Raw genomic sequence first — 27,494 nt, 5'->3', positions numbered from 1 at the left:
CACCATAATTTAATGATATACATTAAACGTATACGTCATGAACTCTCATGACCGATTCTAACATACGTTAGACACCATTGTAGTTTATGGGTGACGGATGTTACAATGGTTTCCTTTTAATGTAAACGTCATGAAAGGCTTTTGAAAAGCCCATGAAGTATATGTTAAACGTATACCTGTGACCTATACAATACAGAGACTAACATCATCCATATACTTTAATGTGCCGTATACGTCTTTTAACATTGAACTTTTTTTTGCGTGATTCCTCGGGTTGGAAAAGCATAGTCTACTACACTATTCTATCCCTCCCCCAAAAAAGGTATACTAACGTATACTAGTCCGGCACATAGGACTAGTGGATCTCTATGGACACTTTTAGCATGTACGTCTGGAGCTTTCCTGACGTACATACTAAATGTAAGGCCAATAATGGTTGAAAACGAAGATTTGTGTTTTGGAATGGTCAAGTCAAGCCCACACCTTAACCCTATTGAGATGCTTTGGCATGACCCAAAGAGGGCTGTGCAAATCTACCTCAGTTTGCAGCTAAAGGAAACGTTTTGAGGAGGTGGATGCTACTAAATGGGGACATACAGGTTATTAAATTCAAGTAGTATATTTTCCAAAATAATAGCTCCTTTATGGTTTGGAAGATTACCTCCTCTATCAACTTACTAAATTCAAGGGTTCACTTAGTTTTTCACCCTGCACGGTGTATGTTTATTCAATGTGCTCAATAAAATACATGAACAGTACAACTGCGTGAGTTATTAGTTAGATTGTGTTGGTCTAGAATTGTGACTCAGATACAAGTGAACCACACTTTTAGTAATCAACGCAGACATCCAAGGGATTCCAAAAGGATTCACGTGTATAAGTCTAAAAATTGTGACTGTCACCTATTAAAGGACTTGATTTATCCAAATTCTATTGGTAGGAAAACCTAGTTGAATGGTTTCACAAACAGCGCTCATCAAAACGCAGCATACTGAAGGTATGGAAGTGCTTATCTCCATAGGCTTTATAATATAACTTTAAAGATGCTTAAAGAGTCTGTAACCACATTATAAGTGGCCTATATTGTACATGATGTGATCGGCGCTGTAATGTAGATTACAGCAGTGTTTTTTATTTAGAAAAACGATCATTTTTGACGGAGTTATGACCTATATTAGCTTTATGCTAATTAGTTTCTTAATGAACAACTGGGTGTGTTTTACTTTTTGGCCAAGTGGGCGTTGTGGAGAGAAGTGTATGACGCTGACCAATCAGCGTCATACCCTTCTTTCCATTCATTTACACAGCACATAGCGATATAGCTATATCGCTATGTGCAGCCACATAAACACACTATAACGTTACTGCAGTGTCCTGACAATGAATATACATTACCTCCAGCCTGGACGTGATGTGTATTCAGAATCCTGACACTTCACTAATACAATCCCGACACTATAGCACGGCAAGAGTAATCTCGCGAGATTCCGCTGTAAACTGTCATTTCAAACGAGATTACACTTACAGCGCCGATCACATAATGTACAATATAGGCCACTTGTGGTGACCGAGCCTCTTTAAATAAATTTCACAATTTTTTGGGGAGGGGTTTGTAAAAAAAAAACAAAAAATACTGAAGGGGCATTTAAATGGAAAAAAGGTAAAATGTAATATTAGGCCATGGTAGAAAAAAATGGAAGGTAACATGCTCTTTGAGCACACAAGTTGCTATAATGTTCTTGGTCAGTCACTATTGCCTCATGAACAAATTCTAACTAATTTTTAGATCATGCTTTATCATATTTCATTAGCACAATCCAAATGATCTAACCCATCATCTGATCAAATTATCTATTTTCAGAACAGTGGAGGTGCAGCCAATAAATGGTTGTTTTACTTGTTTCCCCATGTCACTAGATACTGTGTTGGCATGTCAGTTTGCATAGACATTCTGTAAAAATGTTTAAATTTATTATAAATGAAAGCTAATATATAGGTTACCCCATTTGCAAACTGAAGGATACCCATAAAATATAGTTCTATTCATTCTCTAATGTAAAATAAACATTGCTTTTGTTGAACAATAATTGTATTAACATGGCGTTCCCATAGAGTCATGTCATGGTAACTAGTTAAAGATTGATTTAATTATGAAACACACCGCTGGAAAAGTTATACCTGTGATACTGTACAAAATCTATTGGGATAACAGCGGACGCTATAAAACTTGGTCAATAAAAAAAATCGTGCAAATTTGCAGTAAGGAATATTGATCACTGTTTTATTGCCAATTGACTCGGAGTTCTTAAATATCTGACTTGATGTGTGCACTATGCTTGAGAAAGGTCCTGTTGAACTGAAACGTCGCACGGGTGATTAAAAGCCTATACTTTTGGACATGCTGCCTCGCTGTTTGTTTTTGCCAGATGTCACTATTAGGCATCCATCACAGGCATTAGTTACCATTAGGTATATTATAGAATGTGTTTAATGTATACGTCATGAAAAGCTATTGAAAAGCTCATGACGTATGTTTTACAGAAGCCTGTGAAGTGGGCAGTAGTGGCATAAGTCACCCATTGGCTCCCATGTTAAAACAGCATCCCGTTGTATTGAACAGCAAAGTCCACTACGCTTTGCCATACCTTTAAAAAATAAAAAAAGCTTTACTGTCGTATCCCACTCTTTTGGACTCCGTCATGCTAATAGAGCCGTATATACAAGTTTAGAGTATGTCTGGAGCTTTCCTTTTCCTAAAGATGACCTATCAGTTCTGCGAAAAACAGCGACAGACAGATTAAAGAGGCTCTGTCACCAGATTTTGCAACCCCTATCTCCTATTGCAGCAGATAGGCGTTTGTTTTTTTTAAAACGAGCATTTTTGGCCAAGTTATGACCATTTTTATATTTATGTAAATGAGGCTTTCTAAAGTACAACTGGGCGTGTTTAAAGTTAAAGTACAACTGGGCGTGTATTATGTGCGTACATCTGGGCGTTTTTACTTCTTTTACTAGCTGGGCGTTCTGACGAGAAGTATCATCCACTTCTCTTCAGAACGCCCAGCTTCTGGCAGTGCAGACACACAGCGTGTTCGAGAGATCATGCTGTGACGTCACTCACTTCCTGCCCCAGGTCCTGCATCGTGTCGGACGAGCGAGGACACATCGGCACCAGAGGCTACAGTTGATTCTGCAGCAGCATCAGCGTTTGCAGGTAAGTAGCTACATCGACTTACCTGCAAACGCCGATGCTGCTGCAGAATCAAATGTAGCCTCTGGTGCCAAAAGTTGTTTTTTTCCAAACTTTTAATATTTCTTTTTCCTATATTACTAAAAAAACGATTACCATTTTTTTATTAATTTTTTTACTCCCACTAAGGGACTTAATCATGTCATTGTTCGATCCTTGGTAGAATACACCACATTACGTATTGCGGTGTATTGAGCCTTTAAAACCTTCGAGGAGCAAGATGGCAGACATAGGTGCCTTTAGGTTCCCAGGCAGGGGGAGTGCAATGGGGTTACCGTGGCATCTAGGTCGGTTAGAAGCTTGGGATCGGTGATCTCCGATCCTGGCCGCTCGTGCGATGCGTCATCTGTAATATATAGCGGACACCTACGGCAGAGGGAGCAGGTTGAGCCCGTTCTATGCACCCCCTACTGACTATGACGTATATATATGGCAAATGTCTGCAAGTAGCTTAAGGGTCAGAGCTTTTATCACTGTATAAGATTTTTTTATTTTATTACATATATATTTGAGAAAGGTTTAAGATTTTGGTTTCTTTTACTTTATGAAGTTTCCCAGGAAGTGATAGGTCCACTTTAATGTCACAACGGCATAATTATTATTATCTACATAACCACCCCTTTAGGTTTTACATTCTAGGATCCACAGCTCTATGTATATTCAGGAATTGCTTTACATCGTTTTTTGCTTGGAGTCATGAGATCATATTTCTGTTACCGTTGTATCACATTAATGGCAAAAACAGGGCCTACATCTTATAATCAAGCGATGCAGACTTTTAATACCATGGTTTACGAAGATAGTTCCATTCCAATTTAAGTATTTAATTGGATGTTTTACTAAATAAATCTGTTTATTTAAAGGTCAACAGAATCAGCAGGGTTAAAAAAAGAAAATATTTCCTACCTTTCGGTGTGGAGAAAACTGAGCATGTGCACCTCATTATCCGGATACCCGCTGTTCCATCCCCTATGAGGCCTGCCTCATTAATGGGTAATTTCATATGTACATAGGATTGTGAGTGTCTTTGAACTCTCATATCCATATTTCTGGTGCTTTGTAAACATGTACATGATCTCCTTCTAGTGACGTCAATCAGTAAGAAAAGCAAGTACACACAAACAGAAAGTATATCATGGAACTTGCACTTACACAACAGTATGGGTATTAGAGCTGTGTCTTCTAATGATCACAGCACCTGTGTGTGTCCATCACATGATCATGGACACAATCTTATCCAGTGGAATTAAACAATGAAGCTTCCTACTGAACAACAAGTTGGAAAATTTAATAACTTAATTATACAAAAAATAAAAAATCATTTGGTTAAACCAGTCAACCCTTTTAAGCAAAATATCTTTATATGCATCTACCACAAAATGTTCACATAGCGTCATCATGGCTAGTTCTATAGGAGGACACAAACATAATGATCTGACACTATATTATAATTAAGCTATGATTAAGAACTGAAAAGTTTGAAACGCGTAGGTGCTCTCTCCCTGGGATTTATAACTTCTTGTTTTAATTTTGACTTAAATAAACAGTTTTGTATTTTTTCATATTGTGTGCTGGACCTCTAACTTTGTTCCACTAATTTATAATACTTAGTTCTATAGTAACAAAATTATTAGCTACAATGGATATGTGGTCCATTTGTCAGAACATTCATCGGTTACTTGAATGAGGGGCCGTTGGAGCCCAGAAACGCGTTGTATGCGAGATATAACTGAATAAAACTCAACTATCTGTAGCCTACTGACTACTTGGATAATTTGCACCTGCATGTAAAACAGCAGCAATTATACAAATTGTATTGTACAAATTGTATTGCTCTGTAAATCGTCCTGCCGTGGATGGCAACCGTGTAAAAGGCTCTTTGGTGTTGGCAGCATTCATCCTATATGAAAAAGCGATACATAGCATTGTGCTTATTCTGCACAACCACCTATGGTGATTATTCCTAATCTTACAATTTTATCATTTATGTGAATTTGACTTATTCATCCTCCCATGAGCGCCTAGCCCCTTGCTTTTCTTTTTTAATTGGAAAAGCATGGCATTTCAAATTTTCATGATGGTATAAACTTTACATTTTTTTCCTCCTAGTTTGACAACTTACTATAGTATAAAAATACATGACACCCCTTGAATGTGGAGGAGGGCATAATCTATTTATATTTTCTTTTTGAATCTAAGTAGGCGTTCGATAAGCTTAGTATTATCCACAATTGCACTTGCTTTTATTTTGTAGGTCATCACAGATAACATAAAAATAAACATATTATATACACGTAAATATTTATATACAGATGTGGCCTTCCGTAACTTCTCTAAACCAGACATATCTTGAAATGTATGGCGTTATATATTAAATATGTAATAAAAATAATTATACCGCCGACGGATGCTATCCATCAGTTGCACATAGACTCACATGTTAACGTGTACGTTAACGTATGAATTTACTGAACAGCGCAAGATTGTATCGATAAGGCATCATGATAAAATGTATGACTTAACCCTTTCGTGCCGACAATCTGTAAATTCACATCCTTTTCACACATACCCCGTGCTGCCAGGGCGTGAATATACAGATCTCTGTTCCAGCCGGCATAGCGCTGTGAAAAGCGCTCTGACGCCTGCTGTGTCAGTGTCCCCGGCTCCCCAGCAACCTGCTCGCTGACAGCCGAACCGATTGAGAATATGATCACCGTTACTAACTGCTTCCTGACTGCCCACAGTAAATTCACGTCGGCGCTTGCTGGGCTCTGTGCAGCACCGACGTGAATTCACAGTTGGTGTTAAAAGCGCAATCAAGGGTGTCTCAGAGTAATGCTGACACCCGGATCGCGCTGTTAAACCCTGCCTCTGGTCCCGGAGACATGATCGGGACCTGATTGGTTCAGGTCCCAATCATGTGATCGCAGGGAAAGTTTGTTGTAGCAACAAACTGGAAAGTTTATTGCTACAACAAACTTTCGAGGACCGATTGCGGGTGCTGCCGTCGGTTTCATGGCAAAACCGAGGCTATACAACATATGAGCAGTTGGTGCTCATAGGCTTCCTGCCAGTGTGACTCTCAGCGTCACACTGACAGTTTATAATACGTTACACTACCTAGGTAGTGTAATGTATTATAGCAACCATCAGTGCTGCAGGTCTTCAAGTAAAAAAAGAAACCTAATAAAAATGTGTAATAAAAGTGTAAAAACAGGTTATAAGTTACAAAAACAAAAAATAGCTTTATTTCCCTAGAAGTATTTTATTATAGGGAAAAAAAACAAATCCTTACAAAAGTACACATATTTGGTATCACCGCGTTCGTAACAACCCCAACTATAAAACTATAATATTATTTTTCCCGTACGGTGAACACCGCAAAAAATAAATAACAAAAAGTGATCAAACATTCGCATGTACCCCAAAATAATACCAATAAAAACTACAACCCGTCCTGCAAAAAACTAGCCCTTACATAGCTTTTGACTGAAAAAGAAAAAAATTCTGGCTCAGAATATGGGGACACAAAAATTAATGAATTTTATAGAAAAGTGATTTTATTGCGCAAACGCCATAAAAAAAAAAAAAACAACAACTATATACATATGGTATCACCGTAATCGTACCGACCTGCAGAATAAAGTAAAATGTAATTTATAGCGCACAGTGATTACTGTAAAAAAAAAAAAAAAAGCATTGTCAAAATGTATGTTTTTTTTTGTCACTTTGCTTGCCAATTAAAAAAAAAAAAAAAAAAAAACGAATAAAGAGTAATACAAAAAAAAAAAAAAAAAAAAAAAGAAGATTAGACACTGATATTGGAAGACAGGGCCTGGCTCACAATCTCCGTATTAGTTATTTTTATACAAGCTATTATACGAAATTTTGGAAAACTGATTGCCTTTTGAACAAAGAGGATCGAGGGGGATATATCTAAACCTTGCGTCTACCAAATAGACTGCCTATTACTTATCATCCCCAAAATCCAATGCTGTATGCAATAGGAGGGAAGAGCTAAACAATATAAAAATCTGCCGTCCAAACAGCTTATGTTACCATGGGATGGTTATTCTCCCAGGATTGGAATTTCACTACATAGGAGATTATAAAAATATTTCTACTTGTCATGAATAGGCATGGTGGCCACGTTGAGGATATAAAATTTATTTTGTCCAAAAACGCAAGTGTGAACACAACCTAGCGATTGTTCCAAATGTATTATCTGTCCCTATGCTTAGGGAGAACAAACGTATTATATGAGGGAATTAATTAATATGTAAAGGTGTATCAGATTATATGTCATCCTTCCTCTTGGCCAGGAGATCTTTTTAAAAAAACTTTTTGTATGTATATATTAATGTATCTGAAAATATTCGGAGGTTTAAATAAAATTGACTTTATATAAATTATATTTACCTGAGAGTGCCTTGATATATTTCTGGATCTTTTTTCTTTTCTTTTTTGGTATATATCTTTTTCAGAAATGGCACCGTGCTATATGTATATTGCACTTTTGGGTATGATTTTTGGGTATGGTTTAGCCATAACCTGTTTCTTTTTTGATTAAACAAGCAATACCTGGTGGTAGTGGGTGAAAAATCATGTACATGTAACCTATAATTAACTTCTAAGTAGGCTCTGTACCTTTAGTATTCAATTTATAACTCATTTTTAGTCGATGTAGCTACTTACCTGCAAACACTGATGCTGCTGCAGAATCAACTGTAGCCTCTGGTGCCGATGTGTCCTCGCTCGTCTGACACGATGCAGGACCTGGGGAAGTGACGTCACAGCGTGATCTCTCGAGAACACGGCTGTGTCTGCACTGCCAGAAGCTGGGCGTTCTGAAGAGAAGTGGATGATACTTCTCGTCAGAACGCCCAGCTAGTAAAAGTAGTAAACACGCCCCGATGTACGCACATAATACACGCCCACTTGGACTTTTACTTTTAAACACACCCACTTGGACTTTTGCAAGCCTCATTTGCATAAATACAAAAATGGTCATAACTTGGCCAAAAATGCTCATTTTTTAAAAATAAAAACGTTACTGTAATCTACTTCCGTGCGTATTTATGTGTAATAAGAGATTTTGGTTTTGTCAAAGATGGTGGGGGCAGGAAGGGGGTCCAAGTTGAACTTGTGCACCAGGACTCATGAGCCTTTAGCTACGCCTGTGTGCACCGCCACAGGACTCTGTGGCAGGGGAAACCTGTACTCTGCAGTAATTAATCATGTTTCACTATCTGGCAGTCTGGAGCACATTTGAGTTTGCTGGATGCCAAGAGAATGCCATCTACCGGAATGCATAGTGCCTACTTTAAAATGTGGTGAAGAGGGGATAGTTATAATGGTCTGGGGCAATTTGAGGTTTTGGGCTAGGCCCCTTATTTCCAGTGAAGGTACTACAAAGACATGTTAGACAGTTGTATGCGTCTAACTTTGTGGCTACGGTTTAGGTAAGGCCCCTTTCTGTTCCAACATGACTGTGCCCCAGTGCACAATGCAAAGTTCATAAAGACAGTGTGAAAAGTTTGGTGTGGAGGAACTCAAGTTGTCTGCATAGATCCGAGATCAAATATTTTCTAAAAAACAAACAAAAAAAAAACCAACAAACATGTTTTAGTGTCGCCATTTTCTGACAGCCATATCATTTTTACTTTTCAGTTGATTTCACTGCAGGAGGGCCTGTTATTTGCATGACGAACTGTAGTTTTTGTGGGTACCATTCTTGGGTACTTGCATCTTTTTATGAAAACATTTTTTAGACAAGTTGATAAAAAAAATTGTTATGGTTTTCTGTTTCATTTTTTTTACAGTGCTCACCGTGCAGTAAAATCATGATATGGGTCCATGTGGATGGGGTGTGCAATGGGTCCTGTGTGCATGGGGCCTTAGCCTATTAGGTCCTGCCTTGGGCAGGACCTAATAGGCCATCGTACATGGCCAACCAGGAAGCTGTTGCTAGGCTTCCTGGTTGCCATAGCAACCATCCGCGCCTGAAATCGCTCGCAGGGGGGGAACAGAGGGAGCCCCCTCCCTCTGTCAACCACTTAAATGCGGCAGTCGCTATCGACTGCCGCTTTTAAAACGTTAGATGGCAGCGATCAGAGGTAACTTATCGCCACCGTTGCAGCAGGATGTCAGCTGTATATTACAGGGGTATTCCCATTTTGGACATGTATGGCATATCCAAAGCATATGCTGTAAATATCCAATAGATGAGTCCCACCTCTGGTATCCGATCCTATCTCTAGAACGGGACCCCTGTTCTACCTACTCTTGTTCTTACTGCTATCCAGTCACCGACTGAGGAGGTGGACGGGAGTAAAGAAACAGTCATAAATGTCCAAGATGAGAATACCCACATGCTTTTTGAATGGGATGTCCAACAAGCTCATATAGGTGTGATGATCAGGTGTCCACATACTTTTTGCCAGATAGTGTATATAAAGTTATGTAGACCCTGAATTAATAGAATTCACAGATAATTAGGAAAGTTTTAAAAGACATTTAAAACATACATAATCACTGCACTGTACAGACAGATTCTATGAGTTACCAATCACAGCTCAATGTCCCACTGCTGCTAGTCATGCATATATGTACCCCATATGGAAATACTATCACTGGTGCTTTAAGTAATGATATACACACACATTTATGTAGGCATTTAAAAAAAAAAAAAAAAAGAAGATCTTGCAGCACTCCAGTTAGCAAAAAAGTGATTTATTCAATCCACATCCACACCTTCCTCAAGCCTATTGCAGGACTGAAACGTTGCACTTTTACTTGATGTGGATTGAATAAATAACACTTTTTTGGCCTATTGGAGTGCTGCAAGATCTTCTTTTTTGAAATACCTGTATTTAGTCCAAGGATCAGGGCTACTTGCTGAGCACCCAGTCTTTTACATATACCTTATCGTGGGGTGAGTGCTGCTGTTTTTCTATGAGATATATATATATATATATATATATATATATATAAAGAAATGATCGCTGCACTCAAATAGGTTGATGTCAAACAAAAACATGGTTTATTGTTCCATGTTTCAAAGGATAAGCTTATCCTTTGAAACATGTAACAATAAACCACATTTTTGTTTGACATCAACCTATTGGAGTGCTGCGATGATTTCTTCACATGTCTATAGGACAGTTTTGGATTAAGGTCAGGTTCGCATAGCACCAGCCTATACAGTCACGAAGTGCTGCTTTTCTCTTCCAAAATATATATTATATATATATATTTATACATACACACACACACACACATACATACACAAATAAATAAATTCTATAGGTCACACTACATCCCAAGCTTACATTCCTACAGTCATTACCATCAGTACCTTGCTGGTCTGTTCTAAATCTTTAATTATACATACGTGCAAAATATTGTCTGTGCTGTACAAAAATAGAACATGAAAAGGTTTGACGGGCATGTTAGGGAGAATATAAAAGGGTGGAGATGGTGCTGCTGCCAGCTACATAGAGGGAAAGTGACCAATTAGCCTTCTTGCTTCCATCTTCCAGGTTTTAAATGATCCAGGTCACCATGACAACCAACATAAATATAAGAACAGAAGTCGTAGAGCTCCACTCCTCAGCACTCATTGCAGGATCAGTGAGTAATTTACTCCTTTTCTTCTGAACCCAAAAGTTTAGTAATAGCTACATTTATCTAAGAGTCAGTGTACAGGAGAACACCATAGGAGAACTATCGCTTTATTTTTTAGTGTGAATAATTAGAAGGGATCTTTAAGCTCATCTACAGAATTGAACAAACATTTTTTAGTGCAGTGTTGATAGTGTGCCATATTACAATACAAAATATTTTCTTTCACCCTTGTATAAAGTAATATAATTTACTGGAAAGAGGTTATGATGGCTAGTTGTTTGTTTGAGGATATAAAAAAAAAAAACAAAACACTTGTCACAGAGGATATGTCAGCGCCTTAGGAGGTAGACCATTAGAACAGCGCAAAACAGACTTGCAAGAAAATACTATTTTATGGAGAGCAAGTATTTACCGAAAACGAAAGTATTATTAAAGATTGGTCCTTAAAATAAACATCTTTACATACCCTTGAAATTCTACAGTTCCCACGCTGCCACTGCTCAGGTTCCCTGCCTTATCTCGGATAACGCTGCGGTTTGACGACGTGTCGTTTTTAGGGATGACAGCTCATGTGATTGAGCCAGCCAATCACAGCCCATTGCAGTGACAGGTCGACTTTAGCCACAGGGACTGTGTGCATACGTAAATATATTAAGCCTAATTGAGGTAAAACATGCAACGCTGCATCCTCCTATACAGGTGGTTGGGATTTTAGCAGGTGTTTAAGAAGTCAATAGGGGTTCCATCCTCTTAAATAACATTTTAAAAAGAAGCAGAGTAGTCTAATCTATTTTAAAGGTGTTGTCCCATCAGGACAACCCCTGTTCATATGCCCCATTAGGGCACTTAGGAAAAAAGTCTGGCTGCCGTGGCTCCCCCGGCACAATCTCATTTAATAGTTTGATGTCTGGGTTTAAATCTCAAAGTTTAGCCATAAATAGCAACATGATGACAGATTTGAAGGGAAATGTCAGGGAATTTAACTGTTGCTGTACTTGTGCATTATGCTAAATGTACTGATTCCAATAGCAATGTAACAAAAAAAAAAAACAAAAAAAAAAAAAAGTAGTTTTGTGCCTATGACTTCCTCATATTGTATGAAATGAGTGCCACCTAAAATTCTGCTTGTACTGTAAGTGAGCTCATATGTCAGTAAAATTGCCACATTCAGGACAGTGGACACTGGAGAGTAGTACTAATACTGGTGAGAAAGTGCTTGTACTTGTTGCAGAAACAGCATCTGGCACTGCCATATGCCAGCAAGATTCAAATCAAATACTTGGATATGTGCAAACCTCAGGGGTTAGTTTGGGGTGATGAGAAGAGTCAATACACAAACATCACTGTGCCTCTGCGGGTCACCTTTATTACCACTCAGGTATAACCCTGCTCCTTAGTTCTATATAGGACACGAATACATACTGTAATGCAGACAAAATACCGATGGTATACATAATGGAGAGTGCTTCCCACGGGAAATGATGCAGGAGGCTGAAAATACTGAACACTGCTTCAACGCTACTGCAAAGCCACAAATCAGAGAAAGAACCCAAATAATAGGAGACTGCGTGAGAGACTACCCCATGAACAAAAAAAAGGGAAAAGGGGAGGGGGAATATACAGAGATTCTTTATATAGGCATACATCACAAATGCATTCTCTCTTGTCATTTTAATGTACAGTATCCAATTCCAAGGTCACATTTATTTTTTCAATTAGAAGGCTACGAATTAATGTATTTGTATATTCATTTAAAAAACAAAACATTCAGAAAAATTATTTTTGTATGTTTCTTGACTAGTTGCTGGGAAAAGGTTAATAAAAATCCAGAGCATTTACAAAATTCCAGGAAGTCAAGTAATGCCACCTTATTTTATTGGTGGTGCCAGGCAGCCTGGGCAGGGAGGTGCTGGCAATCAGAGTTCCCTTAACAAACAATAAAATCAAATAGCAAGTGCAGATTTAGGGTCCACTCACACGTGATGTATGTGTCTTGTGTTTCCGCAGCTTAAGAATTTGCCTCGGAAAACTACAACGTATGCCTATGGGAAAAATATTCTGCAATATTGTCTAGCTCATGCGTGGCGGAATATTTTTCACACACTGCAACGTTTTCCGCAGCGTATGCAGAGCAAGAACTGCATGTTTTATTGGACTCTCCAGGAGCCGCTCACACAAGCCTTTCCATCTCTGTGCATTTATCTATACACTGGCTATATAGAAGAAGAATAAATAAAGATCAGATGTAGTAAAGAAACAAATGCCATATCTGGATCACTACTGGGAATCAGATTTTAATTTATAAAAAAAAACAAAAAACATTGTTTTACATTAAAGAGTTTTCTCTTAGATGTAGTCAAATAAACCTTATTAAACGTTATGTTTTTATGATCTCTATTTGCCATCAGTGAAAGGAAAAAAATCGTTGACACATTAAGCAAGGTCCCATGCAGGTTAGATTGGGCGCCGGGCTGTCTAAAGACAGCCAGGCTCCTGCTCTAACAGCTGTGATTAGAGTTACCTCTGATACCAGCCGTTTAACACATTAGATGCATCTAAGTTGTTTCAGAGGGAGAGTGGTTTTGCCACGGTAACCCCATCGGCACCCCTTTGTCGCGATCATGGGGTACCAATGGTTTCCATTGCAGACTAACAAGACCCCCAATGCCTGCCAACAGTGTACTCCTATTAAAAACTAATAGAATGTCTGTCGGTTTTATACTGACAGACATAATACATTGCAATACAGAAGTATTGCAGCGTATTATAAAAGTGATCAAACAATCGCATATTAGTCCCATAGCGGGACCTAAAAAAAATACAATGAAATAAAAAAAAAATTGTTTAAAAAACTATTTTTTCCTCTTACATAATGCTTTATTATGAAAAAAATAAATAAAAATACACATAATTAGTATCGCCGCGTCCATAATGACCCGAGCTATAAAACTATTACGTTATTTAATCCGCAGTGAATGGCGTAAAAAATAAATTAGAAACCAATGGCAGAATTGCTGTTTTCTGTTCTATTACATAAAACTTTAATTTTTTTATTTTTCTAAAACATAATATTTCTTACTTTTGTATACATTTAAATAAATCCAAGGACTAATAGGTTCATCCTGCAGCACTCATCATACCTGTGTTTCGGGGCTGCTTGTGATATTAGGGTATATTCACATTGAGCGGTCAAATTTCATTTTGTTGCCATGATTGTGGCAAGCAAGTTTGTGGCAAAAAAAGTGATTTGACTGCGCTGGGTGAATATAGCTTATCAGTACTGTTTACCGTGTTTAATAACATTTTTTGCCACACTTTGCTAACGAAAAATGCGGCAAAAAAAATAAGACTAAACAAAAAACAAACTCTACAAAAGTGATCAGGGGAGGCATGTAAAGTAAAATGTACAATGAAGAGAGAGTGCAATGCTCGCTGGAGTGCCAAGGCTCCTTCAAACAGTTGATCGGCAGGGGTGACAAGAGTCGGGCCCCAGCTATCATATTTATGGCCTATCCCAAGGATTAAAAAAAAAAAAAAAAAAAGGAAAATTTCAATAATTTCCATGGATGAACTTGATGGGCATAAGTCTCTTTTCAACAGTACCATATCCATCTCATTATCTTTTCTCTTTATTTTTATTTTTTTACTGAAACTATTAAACTAATACATATTCCCTGTGGCGCGTCTGCCTCCATTAACCAATGTGTAAAGAGCGTGTCCTATGTAATCAACAAGTAGCCACAACGCATCATCCTTGTGACGGAGGTGTTATCCATAGGCTCTAGCCTGTGCATGCCCTACCTATGCTATGGAGATATATATATATATATATATATATATATATAGTCTGCACTAGTTTGCATAAATAAATCCCACTATATAATATATAGTAAACAAATATTTAAAACACTGGACATAGGTTGTTTTTATGATGAATATAGTCGATTTTTATCCTCACTGGCATGAACTCAGACAATAAAAATCAGGCACGGTATAAACTGCACAGAATATCTTATTATACATGGATGCAGAATGGGGAATGACAAGGATTAAACTGATCACCTTACCAATGATACAACCAAAGAAATAAAATATAATAACAGAAAACAATATAGCTGGACATTAGAAATGTGAAGCAAGAATCCACAAAACTGGAAGTACCATTTATACTATGATAGGAAATGTAGCTGGGAATCTAGTTTACGGCATGCAGCTTGAATGACTTGTAGTATTGTACTTAAGACAGGAAGGAGCCAAAAGTCATTCCTCAAATTGTGTGGAGAAGATTTTTGTTCTCACACTGGATATTTATTGCGCGCAAGCAATAATAAATATAATATATAATACATGTTTTAGCATTATTTTTACAAGACAAGACAGCGACTAGGAGGAGTTTGAATGGAGCGGAGCGCATTTTTTATATAGGTGAAAAACGCTAAGGGCTGGAATACCTCATTAATGGGGTATTCCGGTTTCTGCAAATAAAGTTTATTCATTGTATAATAAAAAGTTACATGTTTCAATATACTTTATATATTAATTCTTCATGGTGTTCAAGATCTCATTAGAGGGTGGTTTCCATGGCATAGCCTATACCAGATGCCATGGTTCAGTCAGAGCAAATTTTCACTACAAAATATCTCTGTGATACTCCCTGTGGAAGGAGCCGATCTGGCTCCAAAACGCGTCGCCTGTATCCATTCATATCATTAAAGAACTTTCAAGTTATTATATTGTTTGCTTCCTCGCCATGTGGCACCAAGGAACCAATTTCACATCCTTTAAAAAGGGAACAGCGCCGTTTGTAGGGCAAATTTTTGGGAATTTCCACCACACTGCTACCATTTTCCAGAAAACTGGTTTAGAGAGCATAAATTGCCCTTTTTTTTGGGCAAAATAATAAAACCGCATCTAAAAAAAAAATTACCTTTTTCGTAAAATGGTACATGTGTTTATGGCTTTTTTTTTTGCATCCGGTGTATTTTACTATCCGTGTTATTTTAAGTGGCGTTTTTCACATTGCAAATCATGTGATTCAAAGATTATGGGATGCAAAGATTCCTCTTTGCAACACAGGATTTTTTTTTCTGAAAAAGAGCCAAAAAAAAACAAAAACAAAACTAAACACACTGACACTTTTGAAGAGGCAAAAAAAAAAAAAAAAAAAAAAAAAACCTATGAAGGTCTACGAGTGAAAAATACCATTAAATGCTTAAAAAAATGCCAAACCAAGCCTTCCTGTGATTTTGTAGATACGCCGCTGAGGCAAAAAACAAAGACCCCCCTATGCTGCGAGTTTTAGATCTCCCCATTGACTACAAGCGAACATATGGCCGCAGACACCAGAAAAAAATGCTGCGTGTAAAGCAGTTTTTTCTATGTAAAAGATAACACGTGTAACGTGCGGAATTTGCTGCAGTGTCACTACGGAAAATGCAGATAAATGCAGGTAATTCCACTAATGGCATGTTCACAGGTAGCGTAACCACTGTGGTATTTCTGACCGGATTTTCTGTGCGGAATTACTGCAGCGTTTTCGCAAGAGAAATTCTGCAATGTGTAGAAATCCAAAAGTAAAAATGCATCAAGTGCTTGTGCCCTTCATGGATATGTAGATGGAAAAATATTTTAAAAAATTATGGGTCTCGGGATGTGACGTCACAAAAAAAAATATTTCTCTCCATGAAATATGCTTTTATTTAGCAAAAGCAGTAACATTCAATTATCGTACCAACCCAAGGAATGAGGTTAACATTTTTTAATATATGGCGCAAAAAAAATTGCAAAAAACAATAGGGGAAATTGCAGTTTTTTTCATCATCTCCAAAAAAAGTTTAATAAAAAAAAAAAAAGTTAATAGATTATATGTGCCCCAAAAAGAACTACAATAAAAACTGGCGTTTGCTCCCAAAAAACAAGCAGTTTGTTGAAGGAAAAAATAAATAAAAAACAACTCCATCCTGAAGACCAAAATAAGGTGTTAAATATAACAACCCACCACCATATCTCACTCACATGGGTTTAGATATGGGAAGCTGTTTGGAGGGTCTTCACATTGGAGAGTCTGGTCACATCACTTTCACTGGATAACAAAACAGACGCCTTGCAAAGTTAGGCTATGTTCACACGCTTAACAAAAAACGGCAGAAAATACAGAGCTGTTTTCAAGGGAAAACAGCCTCTGATTTTCAGCCGTTTTTTATGCAACTAGCGTTTTTTGCGCGTTTTTTTCTATTGAGTGAATGAAAAACGTCTCAAGAAGTGACATGGACTTCTTTTTACGAGGCTTTTTTTTACGCAGCCGTTTTAAAAAAACGGCCGTGTAAAAAAATGCCCCCTGGGAACGGAACGTTATTTTTTGCCATTGAAATCAATGGGCAGATGTTTGTAGGCATTCAGACACCGCATTTTTAGACATTTTTCGGGGCTTTAACGGCCCTAAAAACGGCTGAAAATGGCCCGTGTGAACATACCCTTTGGCTGGATTTACACACATTTTGCCGAATTTGTGCATTTATTTATTTTTTAATAGAGTTTAACAGCATTTTTTTTAGTGCAGGCAGATATTACAATAAAGTCTGTAGTAAAATATAAAATGAACTACACACAACTGCGTTTTGGTTTGTGGCAATTTTGTTGTCAATGACGTCTTTTTTCAAAGCGCAGCATACTCTGGATACAGACTTTAGGCGTTTTTCCCATAGGCTTCTCTAAAGGACGGCAAAAGTACAAAATGACAAATAAAAAAACGCCACCAAAAATGCCCCAAATAAGGGTATGATCACATGCAAAACAAAATACGGCTGTAAAATACGAATCTGTATTCAAGGGAAACCAGCCTCTGATTTTTTTTAAGCATCAAACGTTTTTGTTTGTGTTTTTTGGAGCGGTTTTTCTATTGACACAATGAAAAACGGCTCCAAAAACAGCTCAAGAAGTGACATGCAAAAAACACCCAGTCGGAACGAAACTCCATTTTCCCCATTGAAATCAATGGGCAGATGTTTGGAGGCCCAGAAAACTGCCGACAATAAGCCGTGTGAACATACCCTAAACACAAAGGCGTTTTTAGAAGCGGTTTTTTAATGCCATTAAAATTGCCAGAAAAATTCTGTGTGTGAAGGCGGCCTTAAAGGGGTATTCCAGTCTGCAACATATTTCACTGCTGGGACCCCCACCGATAGCCAGAACAGGGATCCCCAGGTTCCCACAGCCGCAAGACAGCGACTAGGAGGAGCGGAGACCGTGCACCGATCTAGCATTTTTCATAGGTGAAAAACACTAAGGGCTGCAAATAAAGTTTATTCATTGTATAATATAATTTTCTGAATAATGAGATTATGTTTAAAAAGGGTCATCCAGAATTAGAAAAAAAGGTTTTGTTTCCCCTCCCCACCCCCCAGAAACAGCGCCACATCGGTCCATAGACTTCAAGTGAATGGGGGGGGAGGGGGATGAGCTGCAGTACCAGACACAGCCCATGGACAAACGTGGCGCTATTTCTGGGGGGAAAAAAAAGCAGAACCTTTGTTTTTATCCTGAACAACCCCCTTTTAACTAGTTCAATCCCAATAAATGTAACCATTACAGATGCTGAGAGCCTGAATAATATTTAACAAACTTCTAGTTATATTGTCTACATCCAGAAGTGATTATACCCTAATTAAATTTGAATAAAATTAAGAAATATACAATGAAGGAACATTATCCAATTACAATGCACTTACATAAAAGATTTATATTGTCATTCATCCCGCAGTGTAATTATCGATGTGAATTATAACGTGCTTCATGTTAGGCTCCTATTCAATATATTAAAACTGTCATAAAAAGAATGTCAGATTTACTGTAGCTGCTCATCCTGAGCTCGCATTCTGCATGTTGTAATAACCAGAATATTCAGCGGGGATTGTTTTGGAAGCTTATAAAACACAAATACAATAAAAATGTAATAATATATGAACTAATAATAATAATAAAGCTGTATGTTTATGTAAAATACATTGGAAATGTGCAGGCTACAAGTTTGATACTTACAGCACGGACATAAAAGTATATATATATATATATATATATATATATATATATATATATGACATTACAAGCAGCAATATATCCAGCTCACTGATACAGTGTGTGACACATCAGGTGTCCTAGACTATAAACTACTCAGTATAGCACAGGGTCGCCTCAGTGACTGCAGACACACAGGTATATAGGAACCTATAATCTCCTGCTAAATGCAGGCAGTTCAGTTTAACCTAAAGAGCTTACACTCATATGATCTGATAGACTGCAGTGAAGAACACACTTCTTATCCTGTGACACAGTTCACACAGCAGATGTCTGCACATCGCACTGCGGTCAGAGATACGATCGTTCTTCACTGGGATCGGTCATTTTCTTAGAGCGCTGCATAGAGAAAGCGCTGTCGCTTTAAGAGCAGGACGTACCTGGAAATTCCATAAGAAGTAATGAAGTGTACAGAACCCCATTCCCTAGCACTGCACCCCACATTAGCAACGACTATTATATCACATGAATGCAGCACTGGTTTGAAGTAGAATATAAGGCAGTCTTACCATTGCAGTGCGAGTGCAGAGAAGAGTCCCAAATGCATGTTACCCCTGGCTAACAGCAGTCCTCATCCTTCCATGGACCCAGGAGAAGACGCAAGTATGAATTGACATAATGTCCGCTCACTTTCCTCTCTCGGTTATCCACCGCAATCTCCTCATTTTAAGAGGAATCCGTCCACATTAACCCCTGCCGTGCTGTGCCCTCAGGAAGTTTCTAGGGCAGAGTACCTGGAGCTGTGCAGACTAGAGCACTGGCAGCTGACTGAACCTCCACTGCCGCCTTGTATACACATTCATTCAGCGCGTCAGCCAATCAGAGGACGGCAGCTGGAGCGGCTCCTGAGCTCTGTGTCTGGTCGCTATGTCCAGGTCTATAGCTTCGCTCTCCTCAACGGTCACTGCCGTTGGCGCGCTTTGCGCTGACCGGACGCTAGTTACTGCCCTTAATTCACACCATGCGGTCTACGAGCAAGCTGCTGTCAAGAGGAGAACCAGTAGCGCTTTGAAGGGGTCATATTTACATATAGTAAAATAGTAACAGCAAGTGGCCACTGTACCAATCACTACTTGTATACAGTACATCCTACGGCACCTAGCCCCCTTTTGGCAGATGTCGTGTTTTTTTTATAGCATTTCTTTTTATCAAGATGTCTAATCCCTAGCCCAATGACATGGATATACTGAAATTTAACCAGTTCCCGAGATAACTTTTTTCTGATTTAAAAAATAATAGTGCCTTTCCTGTTTTATGTAAATAAAGTTTCATCGTTATCTGCTAAAAAGTTGATTCTTTCTAGTATACTTTATCCTTGAATTTACAATTTCTGCTTGCTGTCAGTGAGTGTAAACATTAATTGTTTACATCCAGATACTCAAAACTTACCTTGATGAAGCCCAACTGACTGGCTCATGAGTCCAGACGGCGGATTTGTGTCAGATTTGTTGTGCAGATTGCACATTACAACTTTGTAGCAATTTACAGTACAATACAAGTGGATGTAGTGGTGCTGTATATATGTATTGACCTTGGTCCTGGTACTGTATATATGTAAAAAATGTACAAGAAAAATTGGTCTGCTCACCACTCATTTGAAGTAAAGATGCCACATTCTATGGTTATTCGTTGCACGGGCAAGAGAGCCACGTCGGGTGTAGGTAGAAATCCAAGGGGAAAAAAAATTATATATGTACTGAGCTTGGTTCTGGTGTTGTATTTATGTACTGAGCCTTGTTCTTGTGCTGTATATATGTACTGAGCTTGGTTCTGATGCTGTCTCTATGTACTGAGCTTTTTTCTGGTGCTGTATATATGTACTGATCTTGGTTTTGGTATTGTATTTATGTACTGAGCTTTGTTGTGGTGCTGTATATATGTACTAAGCTTTGTTGTGGTTCTGTATATATGTACTGAGCTTGGTTCTGGTGCTGTATTTATATGCTGAACTTGGTTCTGGAGTTGTATATATGTAATGAGTTTCTCTTTGGTGCTGTATATATGTATTGAGCTTGGTTGTTATAATGTATTTAACTCCAGAACCAAGCTCAGTACATATATACAGCACCAGAACAAAGTTCATTACATATTTACAACTCCAGAACCAAGCTCATTAGATAAATACAGTACAAGCACAAATACAGGTCAGTACAGAGATCATTTGCAAATTAAATTTATCCCCTGCCATATAAGTTTATACCGCATAAAACTACAGCTCCCAGTATAGCCAGAACGATGGTAAGGATATGCTATGAGTTGTTTCACAAAAAAGAACGATACACCGATCATCTTGCTGCAGATCATACAGTGACTACAGTACTGGTCAGTCACAGAGAGAATAAACATTTACATTTAGTGACTTACTGGTGACGACTTCTGAGATTGGAGTCATTGTTTTTCTCTTTTCTTTTCCATCTGGTCCAGACCTCTATGATGACTTCTCCCGACCACAGTCCATTTCTGCAGAGATTGCCGCTCAGATGTCTTCGGCTCCTCACTTTCTAACGTTTCAGCACCTATAAACGAAGAGAAAATTCTCATGGAGCCACACTCTATGCTCCTAAATATAATAGTATCATACGCTGGGGCCCTGAATATAATAGTGCTACACACTGTGCTTCTGAATATAATAGTACCATACACTGTGCCCCTGAATATAATAGTACCATACACTGTGCCAGGAATAAAATTGTGTTAAATGCTGTAAAGTAAGGCACCACACACACACACACACACACACACACACACACACACACACACACACACACACACACACACACACAGTGCCCCTCATAAAGCCCTCTGTAGATAGTGCCCCTCATAGAGCCGCCTGTAGATAGTGCCCCTCATAGAGCGCTCTATAGATAGTAGAGTCCCCTGTAGATAGGGCCCCCTGTAGCATCCCCTGTAGATAGGGCCCCCTATAGCATCCCCTGTAGATGGGGCCCCCTGTGGCGTTATTATTATAATTTTTCCCTGTAGATAGTACCCCCTGTAGCGTTCCCTGTGGATAGTGCACCCTGTAGTGTTCCCTGTAGAGAGGGCCCCTATATAGTCCTCCCCTGTAGTTAGTGACCGCTATATAATCCTCCCCCAACACTGCCCACAGTAAAAGAAAAAAAAAAACATATGCTTACCTGTACCGTTCCCGCGCCGTCCTCAAGCGACGCCAGACCTCCTCCAGCGGAAGGCATCGCCAGGGCAGCGCTAGTCAACTCAATTGTATCCGCCTTCTAAGGATGGGGATACAATTGAGTGCAGGGGACTGGTTCCGGTTTCCCGTTTCACTCCGGTTCTGTGAACCGGCTGTAATTTTAATAACCGGTTCGGTAGAACCGGGGCAAACTGGCAGGATCACACCCCTGCTTCCCCTGCTTGTTTCAGAAGCGTCTGGCAACTCAGTAGTGGCCTTTTTGCTCGTAGGCTTCTTCTCTCAGTGGCGTCGCTACCGCTGTAGCAACCATAGTGCAGCGGTAGTGATGCCACATTCAATAGTATCTGCGTCCAAGGTATCTCCCTGCTCTGCTATCTACTAGCGCCACTGTAGCTCCCTGAAGGAGTGGAATGTGGCCGGGGATTCCGCTCCTGGATGGAGCGCTTGATATCTCTGTCCATATATGGACAGTGACATAAGGGGCAACTCCTGAAGCGGAGTCCCCGTCCACAGCTTTGCCGACACTTTGACCGAGGATTCCACTCCAGGAGAAGTCCTTGACGTCACTGTCCATAAATGGACAGAGACGTCAGGGGCTTCTCCTGGAGTGGAATCCCCAACGCCCCGAGCATAAATGGACAGAGACGTCAAGGGCTTCTCCTGGAGTAGAATCCCCAGTCACAGTGTCACTGTCCATATATCACAGGGGGATTCCGCTCCTTCAGCGAGCTACAGTGGCGCTATCTACAGGGAGCCACAAGGGGGCTGTGTGGCACTACCTACAAGGAGTTGTGTGGCACTACCTACAAGGGGGCTGTGTGGCACTATCTACAAGGGGGCTGTGTGGCTGTCACGGTCTGTGGGTATGTGGACCCAATCAATACAAAGTCCCGCTCTAGGGTACCTGAATAGTCCAGACAGTGGCCAAGGCTTTGGCACCAATGGAGGTGGGTGCAGCAGGTGCGCCAGGCGTGGCGGATGTCAGCAGGTACAGCAGGTTGCGCCAGGCGTGGCGGATAACACTGGACGCGGCAGATGACACTGGACGTGGTAGACAACACTGGATGTGGCAGACGACACTGGACGTGGCAGACGACACTGGACGTGGCAGACGACAGCAGGTGCAATAGGACACGACTCCAACACCAACAGATACGAGATACAAGTAACAGGGCAGGGTAACAACAGGAACAGGATAACACTAAGGGACCATTTGCAAGACTGACATGGGAATACTAACAACGCTCAGACAATGAGCCAAGGGGCAGGTCCCTTCTTATAGTCCAGGGAACCATGGGCTAGTTGATGATGATTTACCATGTGCGCATGCTGGCCCTTTAAGGGACACAGTGGAACGGGGCGGAAGTGAGCACTGGCATCTCCTGGGAAGGAGATGCGATCCAGCGCTCACAGATCCATGGCTGCGGCCACTGGGAGGTGAATAAACCCGACGGTCCGCGGCCATGGACGCTATAGTGGCACTACCTACAAGGGGGCTGTGTGGCACTACGTACAAGGGGGTTGTGTGGCACTACCTACAAAGGGCTGTGTCGCACTACCTACAAGGGGCAATCTGTGAGTGGTGGGCTGATGGTAATTTTACTGTGAGTGGCGGGCTGATGGTCATTTTATTGTGAGTGGGGGGCTGATGGTCTTCAAGTGGTTTCACCTCTGACCTCCAATTTAAATTAATAGGAGGCAGAAAATACCTGCGGCTCTCGTTTGGTGCATTTCTGCCTGCCTCTTTTGCATTAGCTTCAACGGCTTAAAAAAAACCGCAAGAATAAAATGTCAAATAACACTGTCAATTCGAAATCTGACTCAAATTTCCTAAAGAAATTTTGAGGCAGATTTTTTCTGCCTTACAAAAAACGCTGTGTGAACATACCCTAAGAGTGTAGTGCTTGTTTTTAGCCATTTTCTGTCTTTCTCGAAACTATTTTTGGTAGGGGTGTCCTGAGGATTTTTTTTTTTTCCAGGGGTGCCTCGAGTCTGAAAAGGTTGGGAAAATCTGTACTAGGCTACAGGATCACTATACTGAGGGGGGCATTATACTTTTTTATGGGGCATTTTTGTCATCATGGGGCGGGCCGCCAAAATATAATTTTGCATGGGACGCCATCTATCCTAAGGCCAGTCCTGACTCTGAGTAATAAATATTGATTTGCGTTTCTCTGTTAACACTTGCTGTGTTACAGAAAAAAGAGGATTACAATTGAATATCTGCAAAAATGACTAAATTTTTACAATTTCACCTCCACTTTGCTTTCATTCCTGTGAAAAACCTAAAGGGTTACAAAGTTCCTAACTGCTGTTTTGAATACTTTAAGGGGTGCAGTTTTAAAATGGGGTGATTTTGGAGGGTTTCTAAGTCCCTCAAAGCCACTTCTGAACTTAATTGGTCCCTACTAAAAATAGTTTTTGGAAAAATTGCTGGTAGACTTAGGCCTGATTCACACGAATGCTGCGCATCTCGGAGGTGAAAAACTACCGTTTTTCACGTCCGAGGTGCATCCGCGCTCAGCGCTGTGGGATGCGATGTCACGCATCCCCCATAGTTGAGAGTCTATGGAGGGATGCGTGATCCGTGAAAAGATAGGACACGTCCTATTTTCCCACGGACCCTTCACACGGTCCGTTGAAACAACGGCTGTGTGAACGGCCACAATGAATTAAATAGGTCCGTGGGACGGCCGCTGTTTCAACGGCCGCCCCACGGACGTTTAACACGTTCGTGTGAAGCAGGCCTTAGAAGCATTCTAATAAAGTTATATTTTACCTATACTGTAAAAAACAAACACAGGCTGGGAGGGCAAAAACACTTAATTTTAAGAAGGCCAATTTTCCCAGGATGAGGGCTGCAATTCAGGATATAGACTGGGAAGAACTAATGTCAAATAATGGGACAAATGATAAATGGGAGATTTTCAAATCTACTTTGGGTAATTATAGTGCAAAATTTATTCCTACAGGTAACAAGTATAAACGACTAAAATTAAACCCCACATGGCTTACACCTTCTGTAAAAAGGGCAATACGTGACAAAAAAAGGGCCTTTAAAAAATACAAATCTGAGGGTACAGCTGTAGCCTTTGTAAAATATAAAGAGCTTAATAAAATCTGTAAAAAGATAATAAAATCAGCAAAAATACAAAATGAAAGGCAGGTGGCCAAGGATAGTAAAACAAATCCTAAAAAATTCTTCATGCATATAAATGCAAAAAAGCCAAGGTCTGAACATGTAGGACCCTTAGATAGTGGTAATGGGGAGTTGGTCACAGGGGATCAAGAGAAGGCAGAGTTACTAAATGGGTTCTTCCGCTCTGTATATACAACAGAAGAAAGAGCAGCTGATGTAGCCGGTGCCAGTGCTGTTAATATATCAGTTGATATACTGAATTGGATGAATGTAGATATGGTGCAAGCTAAATTAAATAAAATAAATGTACACAAGGCCCCGGGACCAGATGGGCTACACCCTAGAGTTCTTAAGGAGCTTAGTTCAGTTATTTCTGTCCCCCTCTTCATAATATTTAGAGAGTCTCTCATGACTGGTATAGTGCCAAGGGACTGGCGCAGGGCAAATGTGGTGCCTATTTTTAAAAAGGGCTCTAGGTCTTCGCCGGGTAATTATAAACCAGTAAGCTTGACATCAATTGTGGGGAAAATGTTTGAGGGGCTATTGAGGGACTATATACAGAATTATGTGACAATAAATAGTATTATAAGTGACAGCCAGCACGGTTTTACAAAGGACAGAAGCTGTCAAACCAACCTGATTTGTTTTTATGAAGAGGTGAGCAGAAGCCTAGACAGAGGGGCCGCTGTGGATATAGTGTTTTTGTACTTTGCAAAGGCATTTGACACTGTCCCCCATAGATGTCTAATGGGTAAATTAAGGACTATAGGTTTATAAAGTATAGTTTGTAATTGGATTGAGAATTGGCTCAAGGACCATATCCAGAGAGTTGTGGTCAATGATTCCTACTCCAAATGGTCCCCGGTTATAAGTGGTGTACCCCAGGGTTCAGTGCTGGGACCACTATTATTCAACTTATTTATTAATGATATAGAGGATGGGATTAATAGCACTATTTCTATTTTTGCAGATGACACCAAGATATGCAATATATTTCAGACTATGGAAGATGTTTGTGAATTTCAGGCAGATTTAAACAAACTAAGTGTTTGGGCGTCCACTTGGCAAATGAAGTTTAATGTAGATAAATGTAAAGTTATGCACCTGGGTACGAACAACCTGCATACATCATATGTCATAGGGGGAGCTACACTGGGGGAGTCACTTGTTGAGAAGGATCTGGGTGTACTTGTAAATCATAAACTAAATAACAGCATGCAGTGTCAATCAGCTGCTTCAAAGGCCAGCAAAATATTGTCGTGTATCAAAAGAGGCATGGACTCGTGGGACAGGGATGTAATATTACCACTTTACAAAGCATTAGTGAGGTCTCATCTAGAATATGCAGTTCAGTTCTGGGCTCCAGTTCATAGATAGGATGCCCTGGAGTTGGAAAAAATACAAAGATGAGCAACGAAGCGAATAAGGGGCGTGGAGAATCTAAGTTATGAGGAAAGATTAAAAGAACTAAACCTATTTAGCCTTGAGAAAAGACAACTAAGGGGGGACATGATTAACTTATATAAATATATCAATGGCACATACCAAAAATATGGTGAAATCCTGTTCCATGTAAAACCCCCTCAAAAAACAAGGGGGCACTCCCTCCGTCTGGAAAAAGAAAGCTTCAACCTGTGGAGGCGACAAGTCTTCTTAAGGACATGGCCACACGTGGCGGATTTCCTCCGCAACTGTCCGCATCAATGCCGCACCTAATCCGGGTTGCGGATTACGGCTTGCGATCTGCCCAAATGTGCAGTAAATTGATGCGGACTAGCTGCTGCGGACTGCGGGAAAAGTGCTTCCCTTCTCTCTATCAGTGCAGGATAGAGAGAAGGGACAGCACTTTCCCTAGTGAAAGTAAACGAATTTCATACTTACCGGCCGTTGTCTTGGTGACGCGTCCCTCTTTCGGCATCCAGCCCTACCTCCCTGGATGACGCGACAGTCCATGTGACCACTGCAGCCTGTGATTGGCTGCAGCCGTCACTAAGACTGAAACGTCATCCTGGGAAGCCGGACTGGAGACAGAAGCAGGGAGTTCTCGGTAAGTATGAACTTCTATTTTTTTTACAGGTTGCTGTATATTGAGATCGTAGTCACTGTCCAGGGTGCAGAAACAGTTACTGCCGATCGCTTAACTCTTTCAACACCCTGGACAGTGACTATTTACTGACGTCTCCTAGCAACGCTCCCGTAATTACGGGAGCCCCATTGACTTCCTCAGTCTGGCTGTAGACCTAGAAATACAT

At 39.9% G+C, this 27,494-nt stretch overlaps 1 protein-coding gene across 2 annotated transcripts in view; it reads right to left on the bottom strand.

Annotated features, from left to right (window-relative positions):
• HTR4 (5-hydroxytryptamine receptor 4) overlaps positions 1-19,936 on the bottom strand; it is a 497,831-nt gene extending 477,895 nt beyond the window's left edge. For both annotated transcript variants that reach the window (XM_075856614.1, XM_075856616.1), the window contains exon 1: positions 19,459-19,936. The gene's annotated coding sequence lies outside the window, so the exon portion shown is untranslated. The remainder of the gene's footprint in view (positions 1-19,458) is intronic.
• Positions 19,937-27,494: the final 7,558 nt, after the last annotated feature.

Source organism: Rhinoderma darwinii, chromosome 3, assembly GCF_050947455.1.
Source record: "Rhinoderma darwinii isolate aRhiDar2 chromosome 3, aRhiDar2.hap1, whole genome shotgun sequence".
Lineage (NCBI taxonomy): Eukaryota > Metazoa > Chordata > Amphibia > Anura > Rhinodermatidae > Rhinoderma > Rhinoderma darwinii.
The sequence above is the reverse complement of the archived record's forward strand: the minus strand, read 5'-3'. Positions and strand labels throughout refer to the sequence as shown.